This window comes from Chrysemys picta, chromosome 7, assembly GCF_011386835.1.
Source record: "Chrysemys picta bellii isolate R12L10 chromosome 7, ASM1138683v2, whole genome shotgun sequence".
Lineage (NCBI taxonomy): Eukaryota > Metazoa > Chordata > Testudines > Emydidae > Chrysemys > Chrysemys picta.
The window spans coordinates 60,815,600-60,834,925 of record NC_088797.1 but is presented as its reverse complement, the minus strand read 5'-3'; the positions used below and the strand labels follow the sequence as shown (position 1 = coordinate 60,834,925).

The 19,326-nt window shown below is 39.8% G+C and overlaps 1 protein-coding gene across 9 annotated transcripts in view; it reads right to left on the bottom strand.

The window, feature by feature from the left end:
• The window catches only part of MAPK8 (mitogen-activated protein kinase 8), a 138,688-nt gene that overhangs the window by 109,099 nt on the left and 10,263 nt on the right, over positions 1-19,326 (bottom strand). Inside the window, exon 2 of one of the 9 annotated variants that reach the window (XM_065551611.1) lies at positions 3,127-3,259. The exons of the other annotated variants lie outside the window; for them this stretch is intronic. The gene's annotated coding sequence lies outside the window, so the exon portion shown is untranslated. The remainder of the gene's footprint in view (positions 1-3,126; positions 3,260-19,326) is intronic. 9 annotated transcript variants of the gene reach the window in all.

The window sequence follows — 19,326 nt, the reverse complement described above, 5'->3', positions numbered from 1 at the left end:
GCATCATTTTTCCAACTAATTCTGACCGGCCAGCAGCTACTACTGGGGAAAAAAAAAAAAAAAAAAATCACAGATTATCTGATATTACAATTTGAAAACAAAAAGCAACTCTGACTTTTCATCAGCCTCTCACACTGCAGAATTTCCCTGCATCATGTTATGAAGACACACTGTATAGCATTATGGTAACTTTAGCACCTAATTAATGGAGATTCCATATTAATACTGTTACAGTGCTAATGAGTACTAAAGATGCAGCTCCGACAATACTTTTTGCCATCCAGTACATACCGCAAAAGATCTAAAAAGAAGTTATGATAGTGCCCTTCCCCAGTAGTAACTCTTGGAGCCAGTTTTCCAGCAAACCAAGTAGCTGCAAATAGAAGCCCTGGTTAAATTATGCCAGTTTGAAAAACTGTGAGCTAACACCATCCTATTTTTTTCAGATAGGGTCAAGGAGAAGTAATTTCCACTTGTAAACTATTGTAAACTGAGAAATTTAAGTCATTGTAAGTAACTGTATAGAAAATTGATCTTTGAAGATATTACTAATTGATCTAAAAAGTAGCACAATACTGATTGGATTATGAATATATGGTAGCAGATCATTGAAAGTTGAGCAAGTGCCAATCAGTGATGTTTAAAATCTCTAGTACTAATGATTTTGCCATTTTAGCTCTCTGTGAAATAGAAATTCAGTTTATACATAGGTTTCAGAGTAGTAGCCGTGTTAGTCTGTATCCGCAAAAAGAAGAACAGGAGTACTTGTGGCACCTTAGAGACTAACAAATTTATTAGAGCATAAGCTTTCGTGGACTACAGCCCACTTCTTCGGATGCATATAGTTTATACATAGTTGATTGGCATGGATGGTGAGGTTGCCTTGAATGCTTGCCTAATTTTCAGCTGTCACTTTTAAAGGCTTCTGGACATCTGCTAAATGGTATATTGTAAATGCAGCCCATTTCTCAGATGTTTAGTCAAATGAATGCTTCAAATGCTCAAAGGGAAAAAGCTGGAAACGAACTATTCTGCTTCTTAAAAACAATCTTGTAATTTGCATAGGTATATGAAAGCAATATTGGTTTTATTAACATTTTCACCTTCCACGCTGCGCTTGGAACTGAACAGTTGTATTCCACAATGATCCAAGTTCTATTAAATCTCACTTATAACACAGATCAGGGATTTGAGATAAGGAGTAAATCTTAATTGGGAGAACACTGCAGTAAGATTGCACTATACTGTACCTTTATGACTGTAAGGATCTCTGAGAAGTTTGAAGCTCATTTCTAAATGGAAAGGCCTGTTGGTTTGTTGTAGGGTTCCCTCCCCCCCTTTTTTTTTTCTTTGCATAGCATTTAAATTAGGTCTTCACAGATCAGATAGTTATGAGTTGAACAACTTCTGGATGATTGCCTTAGCTTCTGTTAGTGCTGACATAAGTTTAATGAGGTCTCTTGATTGTGCATTAACTGACACTGAAAGTGCCTCCCACTCAGTCTAATGTACATCTCCATTATATGATTTCTCTATTTACCTTATGTCACTAATAGACAGCATGTCACAAAACTTCACAGCCACAGACTGACCTCTGAGCCCATTTCATGCAGCTAGACAATGCCACCATCAAATTCAGTTATTGAGCAATCTTCCATCATATGTTGGAGTTGACTCTCCTGTACCACAAATAATCGATAGCTACGCTCCAGAAGATTCTGATGTACACTATGTATTTGCAAAGTTAAAGCTTTTTAAAACTAGAACTTCAGCCCATTTGGTAAAATAAGACTTGTTTAGAGTGCTATCAGGACTCATGACTATGGTAAGAGAAGACTTGAAGTGCAGCTGAGGTGCTTTTCTGGAAAGAGGGAAAACAACATATTTCTCAACATACCTGCTGGCTGGCTGTCAACATTAGTCAATGGTTGTGTCAGCCTTTTAAAGAATTATGCTGATGTTGTATGCTACGTTGATACTAGATATTGTAATGTTGGCCCCCAGTGAAAGGAGCAGAGAAGGCAGGGACGCGTATAGTGAGGACCACATTTGGACTTTACTGAGACTTGTATATGCCCTTGATTAGCTGGACAAATAAGGCAGAGAGCCTGTGCTCAGAAATGGGAGGAACGGACAGAATTACATGTCCTTAAGCAAAAATGAAGACTACTTAAGATATATTTTCCTTCTTTTAAATTTGAGGCCATTATATAGTTTTTCCCTATGCATACACAGTATTCATTTCCTATAGAAAATTCAAAGACAAGTCTTTGACTTAACAGGCTTATTGAACAACCAGGCAGCTTTCTGCACTAAAAATAATTCTACAACACTTGACAGGCTTTGCACAGAAAACAAATATACAGCTTTAGTTAAAAAACATCTTGAAAACTTGGTGGCAAAATGAAATCGAATATAAGAACACAGTGTGAGCTGTTTCATACCTGTGAATTGCCTCAATTGTTCAGGAAATGTCATTGCTGATGAAGCTTTAAAGCTAGACATAGTTTAACAAAGCTGTCTCAGTATGTTGTACATAGATGACTTTCTTGGATGGAGAGATCATGAAGCCCATTAATACTGATCTACTAATCTCCCTAATGATTGTAACCATTTAAGTGTCAGATTTATAAACTCATACAGTTAGTAACTCCGTTTCTCAGTTTGTGGTCTTGTGGTGAGACATGAAGGAAATAAGCATCTGTTTCCCTCTGGGACAGCTTTTGTCTGATCTGAATGATGGAACACCACAAAGTACATGAAGCCTGCAAGACCTTTTGAGAGTCAGCAAAGAGAAATAAATGATCTTTTCTTGTCTAACACATACTTGCTGTGATTTTCAATACCATTACCACCTAAATTACTCAATACTGTAATATGCTCTACTTCAGGGGTTCTCAAACTGGGGGCCAGGACCCCTCGGGGGGCCACGAGGTTATTACATGGAGGGTCACGAGCTGTCAGCCTCCACTCCAAACCCCGCTTTGCCTCCAGCATTTATAATGGTGTTAAATATATAAAAAAGTGTTTTTAATTTATAGGGGGGGGGTCAAACTCAGAGGCCTGATATGTGAAAGGGGTCACCAGCACAAAAGTTTGAGAACCACTGCTCTACTTAAGAACTACCTTCTGATGACCGCATGGAGCCTCCAATATAGAATGCAGCTTTTCACCTCTTGAGTGCTACAGGCTGATGCAAACAGCACATGTGCTGTGTACTGGATTTCAATCTGATTGTGGGCAACAGCTCCTCACCTACCTGTAGACCAGCCAGAAAGCAAAAAGGGTTTAAAATGGGTGATTAGCTTCTACCATTAGATATAAGGTCATATTCATTTTGGCCAAGTACATGGCATGACTAGGCCTGAAAAATGAGAAGTTGATATTTGTCTTGTCAACAACAAGATTTTAAAACATCCAACCAATCCTTTTAAAACTAAACTGGGACATTATTTCACAAGTGTTATTTTGCAAGTTAGTGTAGTCAAAGTGCATAATAAAAATCTTTTATTTACTTCATTTTTGGAGCTATAACTAGTTTTTTACCTCTCTCCTCATTTTATACCCTTAAACGGCTAAAGTGGATATGGTTTAGTTTCCTAAACTGTAAGGGGGGGGGAGGGGCGCGAAACTATGTAAAGTATAAAGTTGTTCTAAGAAGCTTGACACTTAAAATTTTCCATCAACCCCCAAAGAGACAAGTTCCAAGGATTCATTAACATCCTGTGTTGCAAGAACCATACAAACTCAAAATGCAAGATAAGCAAATAGCTCTATTATATTTGCAATCCCTGTCACTCATATGCCAGACATCCACAAGGCTATACTATATTAGGTTTTGCAAGGACATGCTCTGGATGAAGCGATTAAAAAAAAAGACTCAGTTTTCAGAGACTGTCTGGTAAACATGTATGTATGAGCCAGAACCCTAATCCCACAGTGCTCCACTAGCATCAGCAGGGTTCCACCACTGAAGCTTAGGCCTATGTGGACACAGTTGCAGGATGAGGCCCTACAGAACACATTCTTTCAAAATACAAATGGAAAGGTGGCCATACATTCATAGCCAATGGGACTACATACATGAATAAGTTTATTCACATGCTCAGGTGTTTGCAAAAAAATCAAAGCCTTAATTTTCCATGCTTTTTTCTTTAGCTATCGTACTTTTGCAAGATTCAAGAAAGATACTCTGCCATAACATCATAAACAATGCGCGGGGGGGGGGGGGGGGGGGTCTAAAATTACAACAACAAAAATTTCAAATTGATTTGAAAAAAAAGGATAGACAAGCTGATTTAAATCATTCCAGGCTGATTTAATTAATAAATAAATAAATAAATAAATAAAAAACACCACTAGAAGGAGCCATAGGTAATATGCCAATTAACTACATGGGACTAGAATGGCAGCAAATTAGACTAGTGTGAAGAGAGTCAGATTGACCAAGTGGTAGTGAAATACATTAAAGCACTGGTAGTGGACAAAGACTCCAGGGAAAAGGAGCAGAGGAAGTCCAGTGGGACTCTAGAGGAAAGGAAAAGTAGGGGATCCACCAAAGTAGAAAAAGAAAGTGGCCAAGATGACAGGATAATTTGACACTGCTCTCTCTCCTGGGTATCCAGGAGAGGGAGGGATCAACAGTATCAAAAGCAACTGAAAGATCAAGGCAGAGGAGAAGGCTCCACCAGGAAGAGATCATTGGAAAGTCAGAGAAATATCTTTGGAGATATTATACAGGATTCAGAGGCTGTTAGAAGGGAGGAAGTAGAGACCTCATTTGTAAATGGCTCATTTGGGAATTCAGATGTAGCAACCTGGACAGTACGCAAGCCTTAAACTTCTTGTGAGACCCCCTGAATAGGTAAACAATCTGCACTACACCCATACCTAGAAGTATCAGGGAATTAAAAGCTCTGCCAGAATTACATTTGGTGTATCCATAGTAAACTGGATCTCTTTATGCCTAGTCAATCTGACCACCAAACCCACTGATTATGAAGGAGAAACTTCCAGATTTAGTTTTACAATCAGAGATGAAGCAGTAAATCATACCCAGCCCTAGAACTGAAGTACAAGTAAGTACTACTCAAAATTTGCTGGAGCTAATGCATTGGGTATCTGTTTCTCAAGGCAAAAAAACTATAGGGAAAAAGACTGCTTGTATTAACAGAAGCAGCCTATCAGGTCTCTTCTCCAAGTAGCTCAGAGTAGTGCTTTGACAGGAGAGGGGTCAGCCTGATATTTTCAGCGACTCTGGAAGTTGAATCAAGTTTTGTTTTTAAATCACTTAAACAGGTAGATTCAAAGATAGGAAAGGAGAGGTCTTCCTTCCAGAAACACAAATATACCTGAAAATAAGTTATTTTAATTTTTTGGATTTACTTTTAGTTATATTAGTGTATATTTCCTTAATTTAAAATCTTTCCCACCTTAATATCTATGTTCTCTGGAGCCATTCAGTGCATTATAAATCCAAGGCTAAACATGTTTAAATTGGCATTATGCTTGTAAAATGTGCACTGCTATTTAAGGCGGGAGGAGAAAATGTCTCCATGGAATTTAAAAGTAGTACAAACATCTGAAAGCCAGGATATAAAGCATTAGGGTGTCCCTTAAACTATTAAAAATTACAGAAACATAGAGCAAGCACAGCCTACATTGCATTGTACTGCCCATCCTCCATCTTGAGCCATTCCACCTGTTCCTTCCTCTGGCAGCTGCAGCCACTCACTGGCTCCCTATGGAGGAGACTGTGAAGACAGCTGCAGCCACCAGAGGAGAGAGCAGGTGAACAGGCATGACTTGTAGGAACCACCAATTGCAGGGGGAGGAGGAGGTTGCTCTTGGCAGCCAGTGAAGAGTCTCTTTAGTGGAGAGGAACATATTTGCTTCCTAGGCAACTTTTTAGTAGCAACTGCTGGTAACCTGCAGTCTCTCTCAGCTCCTTGAGTTCTGCCTTCCCTCTACACTCCCCTGTCCCCCTCCCTGCACACGTGAAGACAGTCTCCAGGCAGAGGATGTCCCGTTATTTTTATGGGAACATTTTTGGATGCAAGCAGGCACTTTAAACTGGGATGCTGCCTGTCTGTAGTACTGCTCTTATAAAGAGCTATCACAGATGTCAGAGCAACACCAGCATCCTCTAACTCAGTGGTTCTCAACCAAGAGTATGTGTACTCCTGGGAGTATGCAGAGGTCTTCTAAGGGGTACACCAACTCATCCAGATATTTGCCTCGTTTTACAACCGGTTACATAAAAAGCACTAGCAAAGTCAGTACAAACAAATTTCATATAAACAATGATCTGTGTATACTGTTCTATATACTATACACTGATATGTAAGTAACAATATTTACGTTCCAAATGATTTTTTATAATTATATAGTAAAATGAGAAAGTCAGCATTTTCAGTAATAGTGTGCTGTGACTCTTTTGTATTTTTATGTCTGATTTTGTAAGCAAGTAGTTTTTAAGTGAGGTGTAACTTGGAGGTATACGAGGTATATGTATCCTGAAAGGGATACAGTAGTCTGGGAAGGTTGAGAGCCACTGAACTCAAGCCAGAAGAAGTGGAGGCAGAGGCCAGGAAACAAATTTGAACCCCCTCTGAATATTTCAGAAGCCCTGGTAGAGTAAAAAAGTGACACTTCAATAGGACCCCTGCTATCCATTCCAACAGGGAATTCACACTGGGTTTGGGGGAAAGGTTAGGCAAATTTAATGCTGAACATGCACAGCTTTATACACAAGTTTCTGCCACATGGATTCCCTACATCAAATCTATATTCAGAAACTAGTTGCCTGAAAAATCATAGTCCATTCTAAATGTAGTGACACCTTGGCAATAGTATGGACCATGTTCTGTAGATTCAATGAAACTTGCAACATCTGAATCTGAAGTTGAAACACTGACCCCAGGAAAAAGGGGGTTTAATAATGGAAAGTAGGAGAAACTAATTTATAAGAATTAGGGCTGTCAAGTAATCGCAGTTAACTCACACAATTAACTAAAAAAAATTAATTGCAATTAATCGCACTGTTAAACAATAGAATACCAATTGAAATTTATTCATTATTTTGGATGTTTTTCTACATTTTCAAATATATTGATTTCTATTGCAACACAGAATACAAAATGTACAGTGCTCACTTTATATTATTTTTATTACAAATATTTGCACTGTGAAAATGATAAACAAAAGAAATAGTATTTTTCAATTTCACTTCATACAAGTAATGTAAAGCAATCTCTTTATCCTGAAAGTGTAACTTACAAATGTAGATTTTTTTTGTTATATAACTGCCCTCAAAAATAAAACAATGTAAAACTTTAGAGCTTATAAGTCCACTCAGTCCTACTTCATGTTCAGCCAATCGCTAAGACAAACAAGTCTGTTTACATTTACGGGAGATACTGCTTCTTATTTACAATGTCACCTGAAAGTGAGAACAGGTGTTCTCATGGAACTTTTGTAACCAGTGTTGCAAGGTATTTATGTGCCAGATATGCTAAACATTAGTATGCCCCTTCATGCTTCGGCCACCATTCCAAAGGACATGCTTCCATGCTGATGATGCTCGCTAAAAAAATAACATATAAGTTAAATTTGTGACTGAACTCCTTGGGGGAGAACTGTATGTCTCCTGTTCTGTTTTACCCACATTCTACTATATATTTCATGTTATAGCAGTCTTGGATGATGACCCAGCACATATTAATTACGAACACTTTCACAGCAGATTTGACAAAATGTAAAGAAAATACCAATGTGAGATCTCTAAAAGTAGCTACAGCACTCGACCCAAGGTTTAAGAATCTGAAGTGCCGTTCAAAATCTGAGAGGGATGAAGTGTGGAGCATACTTTCAGAAGTCTTAAAAGAGCAACATTCCGATGCGGTAACTACAGAACCCAAACCACCCAAAAAGAAAATTAACCTTCTGCTAGTGGCATCCGACTCAGATGATGAAAATGAACACGCGTCGGTCCGCTCTGCTTTGGACCGTTATCAAGCAGAACCTGTCATCAGCATGGACATATGTCCTCTGGAATGGTGGTTGAAGCATGAAGAGACATACGAATGTTTAGCGTATCTGGCATGTAAATATCTTGCATGTCGACTACAACAGTGTCATGCGAATGCTTGTTCTCATTTTCAGGTGACATTGTAAACAAGAAGCGGGCAGCATTATCTCCTGCAAATAGTAACCAAATCTGTTTGTCTGAGCTGAACAAGAAGTAGGACTGAGTGGACTTGTAGGCTCTAAAGTTTTACATTGTTTTATTTTTGAATGTAATTTTTTTTGTACATACTTCTACATTTGTAAGTTCAACTTTCATGATAGAGATTTCACTACAGTACTTGTATTAGGTGAACTAAAAAAATACTATTTTGTTTTTTACAGTGCAAATATTTGTAAAAAAAATAAAATGAGCACTATACTTTATATTCTGTGTGGTAATTAAAATAAATATATTTAAAAATGTAGAAAACATCCAAAAAACACCCCAAAATATTTAAATAAATGGTATTCTATTATGGTTTAGTTTTAGATTAATTTTTTTTAATCACTTGATAGCCCTAATAAGAATGGATTTTATTGTTGCATTAGCCAAGACCTTGAATCAGCTTTTCACTGCCGTACCTTGTGTTACTACAGATGCTATTTTGGGCTAAATTAAATTTGCAGATGTTGTTCACCCATAAGGAAAGGCCTTTGAATAATGGTAATAAAATGAAGATAGTTACTATCATAATATTAAGTTGTTGTCAGCCCTACTTCAAGGTAACAGTGTAAGACCCCACCCAAACACTCCAAAAGCAATATGAATACTGATGTCATTAAATGGTTCAGTGGACTCATTATTTAACATTGTTTGGCCAGCTGGCATGGATAGGGCCACCCCACCTCAAGCAGTGATTTCAAACACAGCTCCCTTTAGAGTGTGAATAGGGCAGCTGTGGCAATTTCAGATCATATTTTCTTCAGAAGCTCAAAATATATGCATACATGAATTCAAAATACAAATTAGTCTATTACTAAGCAGGTATGACACCGTACCCAGGATTTACTACTACATGTAGATCAGCAATGCAAGCTTTTCAAATTAGCACAAAATTCAGATGCAATTTGTGTAATGAGTATAAAGTCAATCATGAAAAGTTGATGTAATGTCTCCCAACCTTGGGGGTACCAGGCTACAGCAGATGATCACCACTGGGGGCAGATAAAGATGCCTGACCCTACAGCTTTCTAGCCTTCTGACTGCTAATGTGATCCCTCAGGTCCCATACTTATTTACCTGGTCTCTTTGAATGTTACGCGCCTCTCTCCTCTCACAGCAATCCTGAGAGCAGCTGCTCACAGGTGAGTTCATGCACACAGATACACAAAAGGAAGCAGTAGTCTTATCGGCCCAAGCCCCCCATATACTCAGCTTCCACAGAACTAAACCACAATGCATTATAGACCCCATAGAGCCACCAACCCCTCCCCAAGCAGAATGTAGCAACAGCAGAATTAAAAACAAAGAAAGATACTCAGAAAGGGAGTCAAATTCATTATACTGTCCAAAAATAAGACTATTTGTGGGGAACAATAAATGCAAAGACCTGTGAGACAAACAAACATTCTTCTTGGTTGGAGGCCAGTATGCTGATACATCCTGAGGCAGCCTGACTGTTCACGTAGCCTAGCTTTCAAAGATCTGCCTGATTCAAAGTGAACTAAAACTTATCCTGGAGGCAGCAGGAGAGGCGCAATTTTTTTTTTAAATTAGCACTCATGGACTAAACTATCTGTTTCTCTCTCTGCCATATACTTCCCCACTTTTTGAATAAAGGCAGCAAGAAGTACACACATGTACATGCTATTAGCCCAAGGAAAATTTAAAATTCCATGTTTGCTAGAGGAAGAGGGATATGGACAAACAGAGAAGTAAGCTGAGATTGGGGGAGAACAACAGGTAAAACCTAGAACATTGTGTGTATCTTGTTCAAGTAAAGCACTAGCGTGTATATAAAGCCTGGTGCCATCTGGAGTTCCCACTGCCTATGCAGCCAGCACATGAATTCCAGGGCAAAACCACTGTCACGTGTTTAAAATGCCATGAGGTAGGTTTTGTATAATTTGCTAGTATTAAAAATCCAAGGCTTGTAGCTGGTCTATTGACTTTTCATTCAGCCTTGAAATATCCTATTAATCTACAATGAGTAAGGTTTATTTTGACAGGTGAGTAACTGTTTTTCAACATCATTCACCACAGTCAATCGTTGAAGTGTACTGTCCAGATCTGGACTGGTGAGTTTACATGGCCATTCTGTGACTCTAGTTAACTGAAGAGAATATACTTTTTGAAAGAGGCATAGATGAGCACAAGAACAACAATGAACACTGCTGGTACCGTATGTTAGATATTGGGGAAAAAAAACAGTAGCAAGTCATGATTAAGGCTGTGTGTCTTCACAGATTCCGTGACTTCTGCAGTGGCTGGTGCTGGCTCGGGGGTTGCCCGTCTGTGGCGCTTACCTCAGGCAGGGACAGAGCGGGCTCCCGAGCTCCCACCAGCATGCAGCTGGCAGGCTCCTTACCCGGCTCCGACTGGCGTGTCCCTGCAGCTCCTAGGGGAAGGGTGGCATGGGGGGGCTCCGCAGCTCCCACTGGCTGGGAACCCAGCCAATGGGAGCTGCAGGCGTGGCCAGTGCGCAGAGCCCCCTGTCCCCTCTGCCTAGGAGCTGCAGGGACACGCCAGCCGGAGCCGGGTAGGGAGCCTGCCAGCCCCGCCAACCCTGGCCCCCTACCCCGCCCAGCACCAGCAGGGGTCCCGGGCCACCACCACCTGCCCCCTGTTCCATCCCCAGCACCAGTGGGGTCCCAGGCTGCACACTGCCACCATCACCCGCTCCCCCTCAGCACCAGCGGGGGTCCCGGGCTGCCTTCCCCCAGCACACGTGGCACCCTCAGACCGCCCCTCTTCTCCCCCCCCCCCCTTCCATACACGTGGTCTCCCAACCCAAGTTTTATTTAGGGATATATGGTAAAAGTCATGGACAGGTCACAGGCTGTGAATTTTTGTTTACCGCCCCTGACCCGTCCATGATTTTACCAAAAATATCCATGACTAAAACATAGCCTTAGCCACGATTCACTTTAGAATTAGGTTTATTACAGCTGTGCCATGTGTTGGTGTTCACAGGAAATTCTCTAGTATAAACAAAGGTTTGCAGCTAGGTTCTCATTCCTTAGAGCCTACCATTAAAAAGTACTGAAACCTACTGTGGTGGGGTTTTATGCTGGAATGATCTACTCTTAAATATTCTATATTCTTAAGAAATTTATTTAATTAAGAGCAGATTAGACAACAGCACAGATGATTTTTCAAACAAACTACTGAAACAATTAAGATGGAAAAGAAAGGTATTCATTTAATTTCAAGACTATTTAAAATCCTTGTGTCAACAGGAGGATATTGAAAAGGTATATAGTTTACAAAACACAATACAATCAAATTTAATGTTTGTTAAATGTTACCAAAAATGTCTTTTTCCTAAATTTAAGTATTTTTGCAAACTTTCAAATTGTGTCCTGGATTAAGAAATTAAAACCATTTCACAAATGTCACTTTTCTGGGACAAGCATCATTGAAGAGAAAAGTCCTACAACTAGAGAGTCAGAAAAATAAATGCTTTATTGCACCACACTTTATAGGACTACAGTATATTGTCCAGTGAGACTTCACCACAGATGGTTCTCTGACGAATCCTATTATCACAAGGTACAAAATGACATCTTGCCAACTATTTTTTGCAGGTCAGTTGTGTCACAAGCTGTGATCAAAATGGTTCCATCAAAAGACAACAAGTGTAATTCTACAGTTTGGCAAAAGAGCTGTTAGGACAGCAGATTAAAAAACTATTCTTAGCAAAATTCTCTTATAGAAATAACAGGATAACGAGAGAGGGAAAAAGACATCTTCCAAAGCCTTAATCCTTTCCCAAATAAAGGGCCAAAGGGTGGAGGAGAGGGAAAAATATAAGTTAGATGGGTGTTTCAAGAAGGCTTTAATGTTAAGTATGGTTGTTGACTACTCAAAAGTAGTCAATTGCAAAGCAGGTTCTCAGTTTTATGTCACTGTAGTATTATGTAACAGCAATATTTCACCCTATCTCCAAAATTCAGAAGACATACAAGCAGAAAGTTTGTGAAAATCTAGTGGATTTGCTGAATTTTCAGAATTAAAAAAAAAAAAAAAAAAGACATGTTCAAGCCAGCTGCCTAAGAAGTGCTAACAGCAAAGATGAAAAATTGAACCTATAAAATAGCCATGCTAAGCATTTAAAACCACAGAATATATAAGATTATGACACAAAGCTGAGTGGAACTTCTTACTCGTGCAAAATTCACATCCAGTCATTTATAAAATGCACCCAAGCATATGAAGATGCTGAAGAAGCAGCCCTAACTTTTAATTCCTTTGATTTTATAGTTTTAAGATGAAAATACCAAAAACAGTTTTCAAAGTCACTTTCCTCATTTCTGTTCTTTCGTAATAGAAGTTAAAAACCCAGGCACTCTTCTGCTTCAATACTCTTTAGGTGCGGGAACATTACTTGTAGTCATATAATATGAGACAAGTTTATCCTGGAGATACTGGTTCTCTGATAACCCCCATACTGTTGACATAGTAGTAATGGAGTTTAAAATAGGCAAACTGGGAGCCAATCAATCAAGTATGCACTTGACTAAGCCTGACTGCCAAAATACACAAGAAACCCTATCAGAGTGGTTTCTCCTATAGCACTAAATTCAAGTGGTTTACTAGGTTTAGTCTTTTGCACAAATATGGAAAGCAAATAGGCTAGGAATCAGTCTTAGCCCATTTCAAGAAATCTGCTTATACAGAGCATAGACTTACATTTCGCCTGCAGTTTCAGGCCTCAATGACTTGAAGGTGAGCAGGCTGAAGAGAGGAGCAGTAAAATGGAAGGCCAGTGGCACTGGTCAAAATATATTTAATGTTGGTGATGTCACAATTTTTATACTGGCGTTAGTGTTAGGGGTGGGGAGAATCATACTTTAATATCCTCTGATGGGAGATGCACAACACTGAAAATGAAGCCTTCGCTCTACCAGGTATTTTTACCCCACCTTAAAGAGGAGGAAGTTGGCTTAGTCACTTAACACTTTGAGGCACATAGCAGTTAAGAAAAGTCAGTAGCAGGACAAAAAATAGAATCCCAGGTTCTCATCTCTTAGCTTTTTTGTCTGCTTCCTCATCTAGTGATCTGGAATAGGCATTAAGCTCTCTGTAATGAAAGAGAGCAGAGAGACAGAAGAGCACTGCAAGAAATATGGAGATATAAAATAGCTGAGAAAGGACTTTAGATTTAAAAAGTTAAATATTGGTATGACAAGTATCAGAGGGGTAGCCGTGTTAGTCTGAATCTGTAAAAAGCAACAGAGGGTCCTGTGGCACCTTTAAGACTAACAGAAGTATTGGGAGCATAAGCTTTCGTGGGTAAGAACCTCACTTCTTCAGATGCAAGTAATGGAAATCTCCAGAGGCAGGTATAAATCAGTATGGAGATAACAAGGTTAGTTCAGTCAGGGAGGGTGAGGTGCTCTGCTAGCAGTTGAGGTGTGAACACCAAGGGAGGAGAAACTGCTTCTGTAGTTGGAAAGCCATTCACAGTCTTTGTTTAATCCTGATCTGATGGTGTCAAATTTGCAAATGAACTGGAGCTCAGCAGAGGGGCATTGCTGGCATATGATGGCATATATAACATTGGTGGACGTGCAGGTGAATGAGCCGGTGATGTTGTGGCTGATCTGGTTAGGTCCTGTGATGGTGTTGCTGGTGTAGATATGTGGGCAAAGTTGGCATCGAGGTTTGTGGCATGGGTTGGTTCCTGAGTTAGAGTTGTTATGGTGCGGTGCGTGGTTGCTGGTGAGAATATGCTTAAGGTTGGCAGGTTGCCCCTCTGCTATGTACATTGGCCAAACTGGACAGTCACTACGCAAGAGGACAAATGGACACAAGTCAGATATCAGGAATGGCAATATACAAAAACCTGTAGGAGAACACTTCAACCTCCCTGGCCACACAATAGCAGATGTAAAGGTAGCCATCTTACAGCAAAATAACTTCAGGACCAGACTCCAAAGAGAAACTGCTAAGCTCCAGTTCATTTGCAAATTTGACACTATCAGATCAGGATTAAACAAAGACTGTGAATGGCTAGCCAACTAGAGAAGCAGTTTCTCCTCCCTTGGTGTTCACACCTCAACTGCTAGCAGAGCACCTCACCCTCCCTGATTGAACTAACCTCGTTATCTCCATACTGATTTATACCTGCCTCTGGAGATTTCCATTACTTGCATCTGAAGAAGTGAGGTTCTTACCCACGAAAGTTTATGCTCCCAATACTTCTGTTAGTCTTAAAGGTGCCACAGGACCCTCTGTTGCTTTTTATTGGTATGACAGTTCATTTTAAATATAAAGGAAATTCCTAAAAATCTTAATTTTAAATCAAAGTTGCTTGCAGAAACCAATATGAAAGCTTAGAACACAAGTTTGGAACTTATGAGTTAAGTCTGTTTGTGAATATTACTTCTCATTAAGTTAATTTGTACTTTAGTAATATAAGCCTCTCAGATATTTTAATGTACCATGAATTCTTTTGTCTAAGGTATTTATCACTAGGGCCTTATAAACTAACAATAAATTCCACTACTAATATAATGATCTTCTCATTGTCAAATCTGTCATGGCTTCCCACAGTGTGGTACAAACAGGCAAAATTTTGGGTGACAGTAAACTTCAGGATAAGGGCCTTGATTTTTCAGATGTTTTATAGAGTGCATTGCCCAAGTATAATGGTCTAAAAATAGGAACTACTACTAAAGGATGGTATTGTGGTTTAGCAGAACAGGATTGTTCTGTTCCTCCCTAAGGCCCTCTGTCCTAGCAGGGAAGACCTAGTAACTAGCCACACATGTTAGAAGAACCATTGGTATTTGATAAATCAGATGCTACAGTGACAAGTGTGAAAAAAAAATGCAAGGCAGTACTGCTTCCAGAAAAGCCAGAACAAGATCAGAACTCTGTAGTATCAATGGAAAAGGACAAGGGCCCAATCATGACATTTTGTACAGCAGGAAACAAAATTAAAGCTTTTTTTTTTTTTTAAGAAAGCAAAAAGAAGCCAGTGTGTGAACGCACCATGAGGGTGTGTGTCAGAGTGAAAGGTTGGTTACAGGTAGTTTCTTTTACCTGATGCAGCGATTTGTACATGTGTATATGTACCATTTTCAAACTTCTGTAACTATGCTATGTCTAAGTAACATTTCTATAACCATACTATTTGAAGGATTAGGGTTCTGCCAACCCCATTTCTGATCACTAGCCCTGGACGAGGGCTTAGACCGGGGGAGGAGGGAATCACTGGTTCTGCAGCCCTTTGTACTTCTCCTTCAAAGCATGTTTACATCTGATGGGTAGTGGGGCAGTGACCTTTGCAGGTCACATCATCACCATTCCCTTTTCAACAGCTTCCTCATGGATTTCAGCAGCAGATTTCAAACTGCTGGAATTAGAGGATATACAATTGTATAACTTTTGAAAGATGGGTTCCAGGCTTTCCAGTAACATACAGTCACAATACTGGTTTTTAGTTCTAGGAGTTGACACAGTCACCACTGAAATAATGCTGGAATTGAAATGGGAGGTTGGAGATAGGAAGAAGAAAAAGCAAGTTAATAATAATAATAATAAATTATGTGATTTTATGACCTGCCAGTCCCGGGGGGGTGGGGGGAATGGTCTACACACACTCCACTGGAAGAGATTCAGCTTTCCCTTACAGTATACGTTAGGAATCAGGACCCAAATTTGTACAAAAGAATCATACACCTGACTCATTTTACTCAGGTATGTACCTGAGTGCTGGACTGGACAAGTTATATTGCCAAGCATCAGGGCTAATAATTAGGCTTAAAAACCTGTCACTGGTGGCTCTGTCTAGCAGTGCTCTTTTTAAAATGAGTCCTACTATAGTCTTAAACCAATGAGCTTTCCAGGCACCTGACCAAATCAGGTCCACATGCACACAAAATTTGAAGTTTTACAAGGAAGGTGTTAAGAGTTTATAGCAAAGACAAAAAACAAAAAAACAAAAAACAAAAAACACCAACACATTTCTTTATGAGCACTTTGATTTGCTATCAAAAAAAGTTGTCAAAAATTATTATTAAACTGAACTAGACAACACCACTGCCTTTGTGTAGAAAAGCAAACATGAGAAATTTCAGAATAAAGGATATTTTTATTCAAAACACACCCACCCACCCCAGAGAACAGGACTTAGAATGGAAGCACCTCAGCCATCATAACATGCTATCCCAATATATATATTTCCATATACATATTATGGCCTTACTGCAAAGCTATTCAGTAATTTTAAAAGCTAAATCTTGGTCTTACAGAGAGGTTATTATTAGTCACTATTGTACTGTATGCTGTAATGCTTTCTATAATATGTTTAATTAAATAAAAAGAGTTACCAGAGGTATGCATATGGCCTTTAAAAAAAACCACACACACAAATCCATAATTACAATGATTAGGCCTTCCAGCTGTGCTGTGGAATTAATGTTTTTCTCCTTGTTCATCTGAAATGTAAACACTCAGGAGTTAGTATGTAGTATCACAACCATTAAGTAATTTAAAGTTGCATTTTCTGCCAATATCCATTATGGTATTAGTTTATGGTACCCAAGAGTAGGAGATGAATAAGTATTTAGTGTGGTCGTACATCAAGCTAGATCTATGCAACTGCAAAAGTACAACAAAACAGGCAACACAAATGTGAGGATTATCATTTTACTGCTAAGCCTATATGCAATGAAGGTTGATTGAAATACAGTATGGAACATTAGCAGTATCTTTGTCCAATAACCATTGGGGAAGATAAAAGCTTAGAAACACTATTTTCTATTTTAAAACCATTAGGAAGATTAATATATTGTGATGTACATAGTTTAGATAAATCAGTTGATCTCATACACTGTAAACTTACCCCCACCCCACTCCACACACTAATGGAAGAGGTAGGCCTCACTATAACAAAACTTGTACACAGAAATAGTAAACATCTTTCCCAAGCTTACAAAAAAGTTTTAAAAGGTAATGGTAACACCTGATAGACATTATTTTGTGATATCAGCTGCAGTCCATTGTTAATGCTGAATACATTAGGGTAGAGTGGGGCACTTAAGATAAAGGATGCCAGTGTTTGGAGAATTTCTGGGTTTCATTCTACAGACAGTAAGATATATTATTGTTTGGATATCAGTGAGTTAAGTTTATAGAGCACTTTGGGATGAGTGTTATGTCATTGTAAAAGTATTTATACAAGTTACATGCAAAACTAAGGGCATGGCTACACTTGCAGATGTAGAGCGCTTTGAGTTAAACCGGCCTTCGTAGAGCGCAGTAGGGAAAGTGCTGTAATCTGTCCACACTGACAGCTGACAGCGCACTGGCGTGGCCACATTAGCAGCTCTTGCAATGGCCACAGAGAGTAGTGCATTGTGGTAGCTATACCAGCATGCAAGTGGCTGCAACATGCTTTTCAAATGGGAGGGTGGTGGGATGGAGTGTGACAGGGAGTGTGTTGTGTGTATGTGGGGGGGGGAGAGAGAGTGGGTTTTGGGGGGGCTGAGAGCATGTCAGCATGCTGTCTTGTAAGTTCAGACAGTGGCAGACCTCCCCCCCCCCGCCCCTCTCTCTCTCTCTCTCTCTCACACACACACACAGCAACCATTACTATGGAATGGTGTTTGTCTGGGAGCAGATAAGCATGCCAGTTGTCAAACGGAGCTTTCAAAGGGCATATCCAAAAAATGATAAGAGTGGCCACTTGACGTAAGGGAATTATGGGGTGTTTCCAGAGGCTGATCAGAGCACAGTAATGCAATACCTCATTAACACTGATGCGCATCAAACATTATTCTACTCGCCGAGGTGGAGTACCAGGAGCGCTTTAGCCGTGTAGTCAGAGCACTCTATGTGCCTTGCCAGTGTGGACGGGTAGTGAGCTAGTGCGCCCGGGGCTCCTTTAATGCGCTGTAACTCGCAAGTGTAGCCAAGCCCTTACTGTGCAAGAGGGATTTCAAATCAGGCTCCCAACTTTCAGGTGTCTGACAACGCAGTCACTCACTTTATAGGTACTTCAGCAGTAGTCATGGATCTGCTCTCTCTCTCAGACTCCATCAGCCCCAGATTCCCTCCTTTTGTAGCAGAGTCCTTCCCAATATGTTCCTCCTTCAAAAGGCTTCTTAAATTCTAGGGCAGCATCTGGGTCCTGCTCTAGGTTAGCCATTTTGGAAATAAATGATCAACCGGAGCACTGTTCAGCTCCTTCTTCTAGGATTTGAGCAATGGGTTTCTAACTCCTGCCTGGAGATTGGTACGCCTTGATATACTCATCCAGTCACTACATCAATTTTGCATCTAGCAGATCTTATGCTTCAATTTTAAAAAAGCATCTAGCCCATCTGGTTGCAAAATAACCTTGCTTATATGACCAGACAGTGCTGTTTTGCAGAGTCTGCAGATACTGTCTGAAGCAACAGCACTAAAAGGTGTAAACTGCCCCTTTTTTCTAAGTAAAGGTGTTAATTCTGAAGTATAATGATGCTGGTTCAAAAGTCAAAATTAATATTTGCTGATCATTTCTGCAGAAACATCCAGATAATGTTGGCTGTGCAGAGAACATGAGAAATTTCTGTATTATTTTTGTGAAAATTATGTTTGACTCAGTTTACTCACTAACTTTTGTACTGCTACCTACTTGAGAGCAAGGTATTAATTTCTTTCCAGAGACTGGGAAATAATCAATGAATTAATTGGGTGCAGGTCAGGTAGATATGTTTGGGTTGGGCGAATGGTCGAACAAGAATTGTGAACATGTGAATGCAGATACCTTGGAGATACACTGGACAACCAGACTACTAACTTTTAACAAGTGCCATAGCGCAAGGGATCTGTTGGATGTAGATGGGCAATTATTCATCTGACCACAACCACTTTCCCTCAGCTGAACCAGGGGTGCGGGCAGTATACGTGAAAACAGCATGACTGTGACTCGAGACAAAGGACTAAAAGTGTTAGGAGACAGGGATAAGTAACCTGCTCTCCCAGCCGATAGGGTAATCCAATCCAGGACTGTTAAGTAAGGCTAGGGAGGTTTGTAGCAAGCAAAATGGGAAATGACAGCCTAGGAAGGAGTATTGCTGAAAGGGATCTGGGGGTCATAGTGG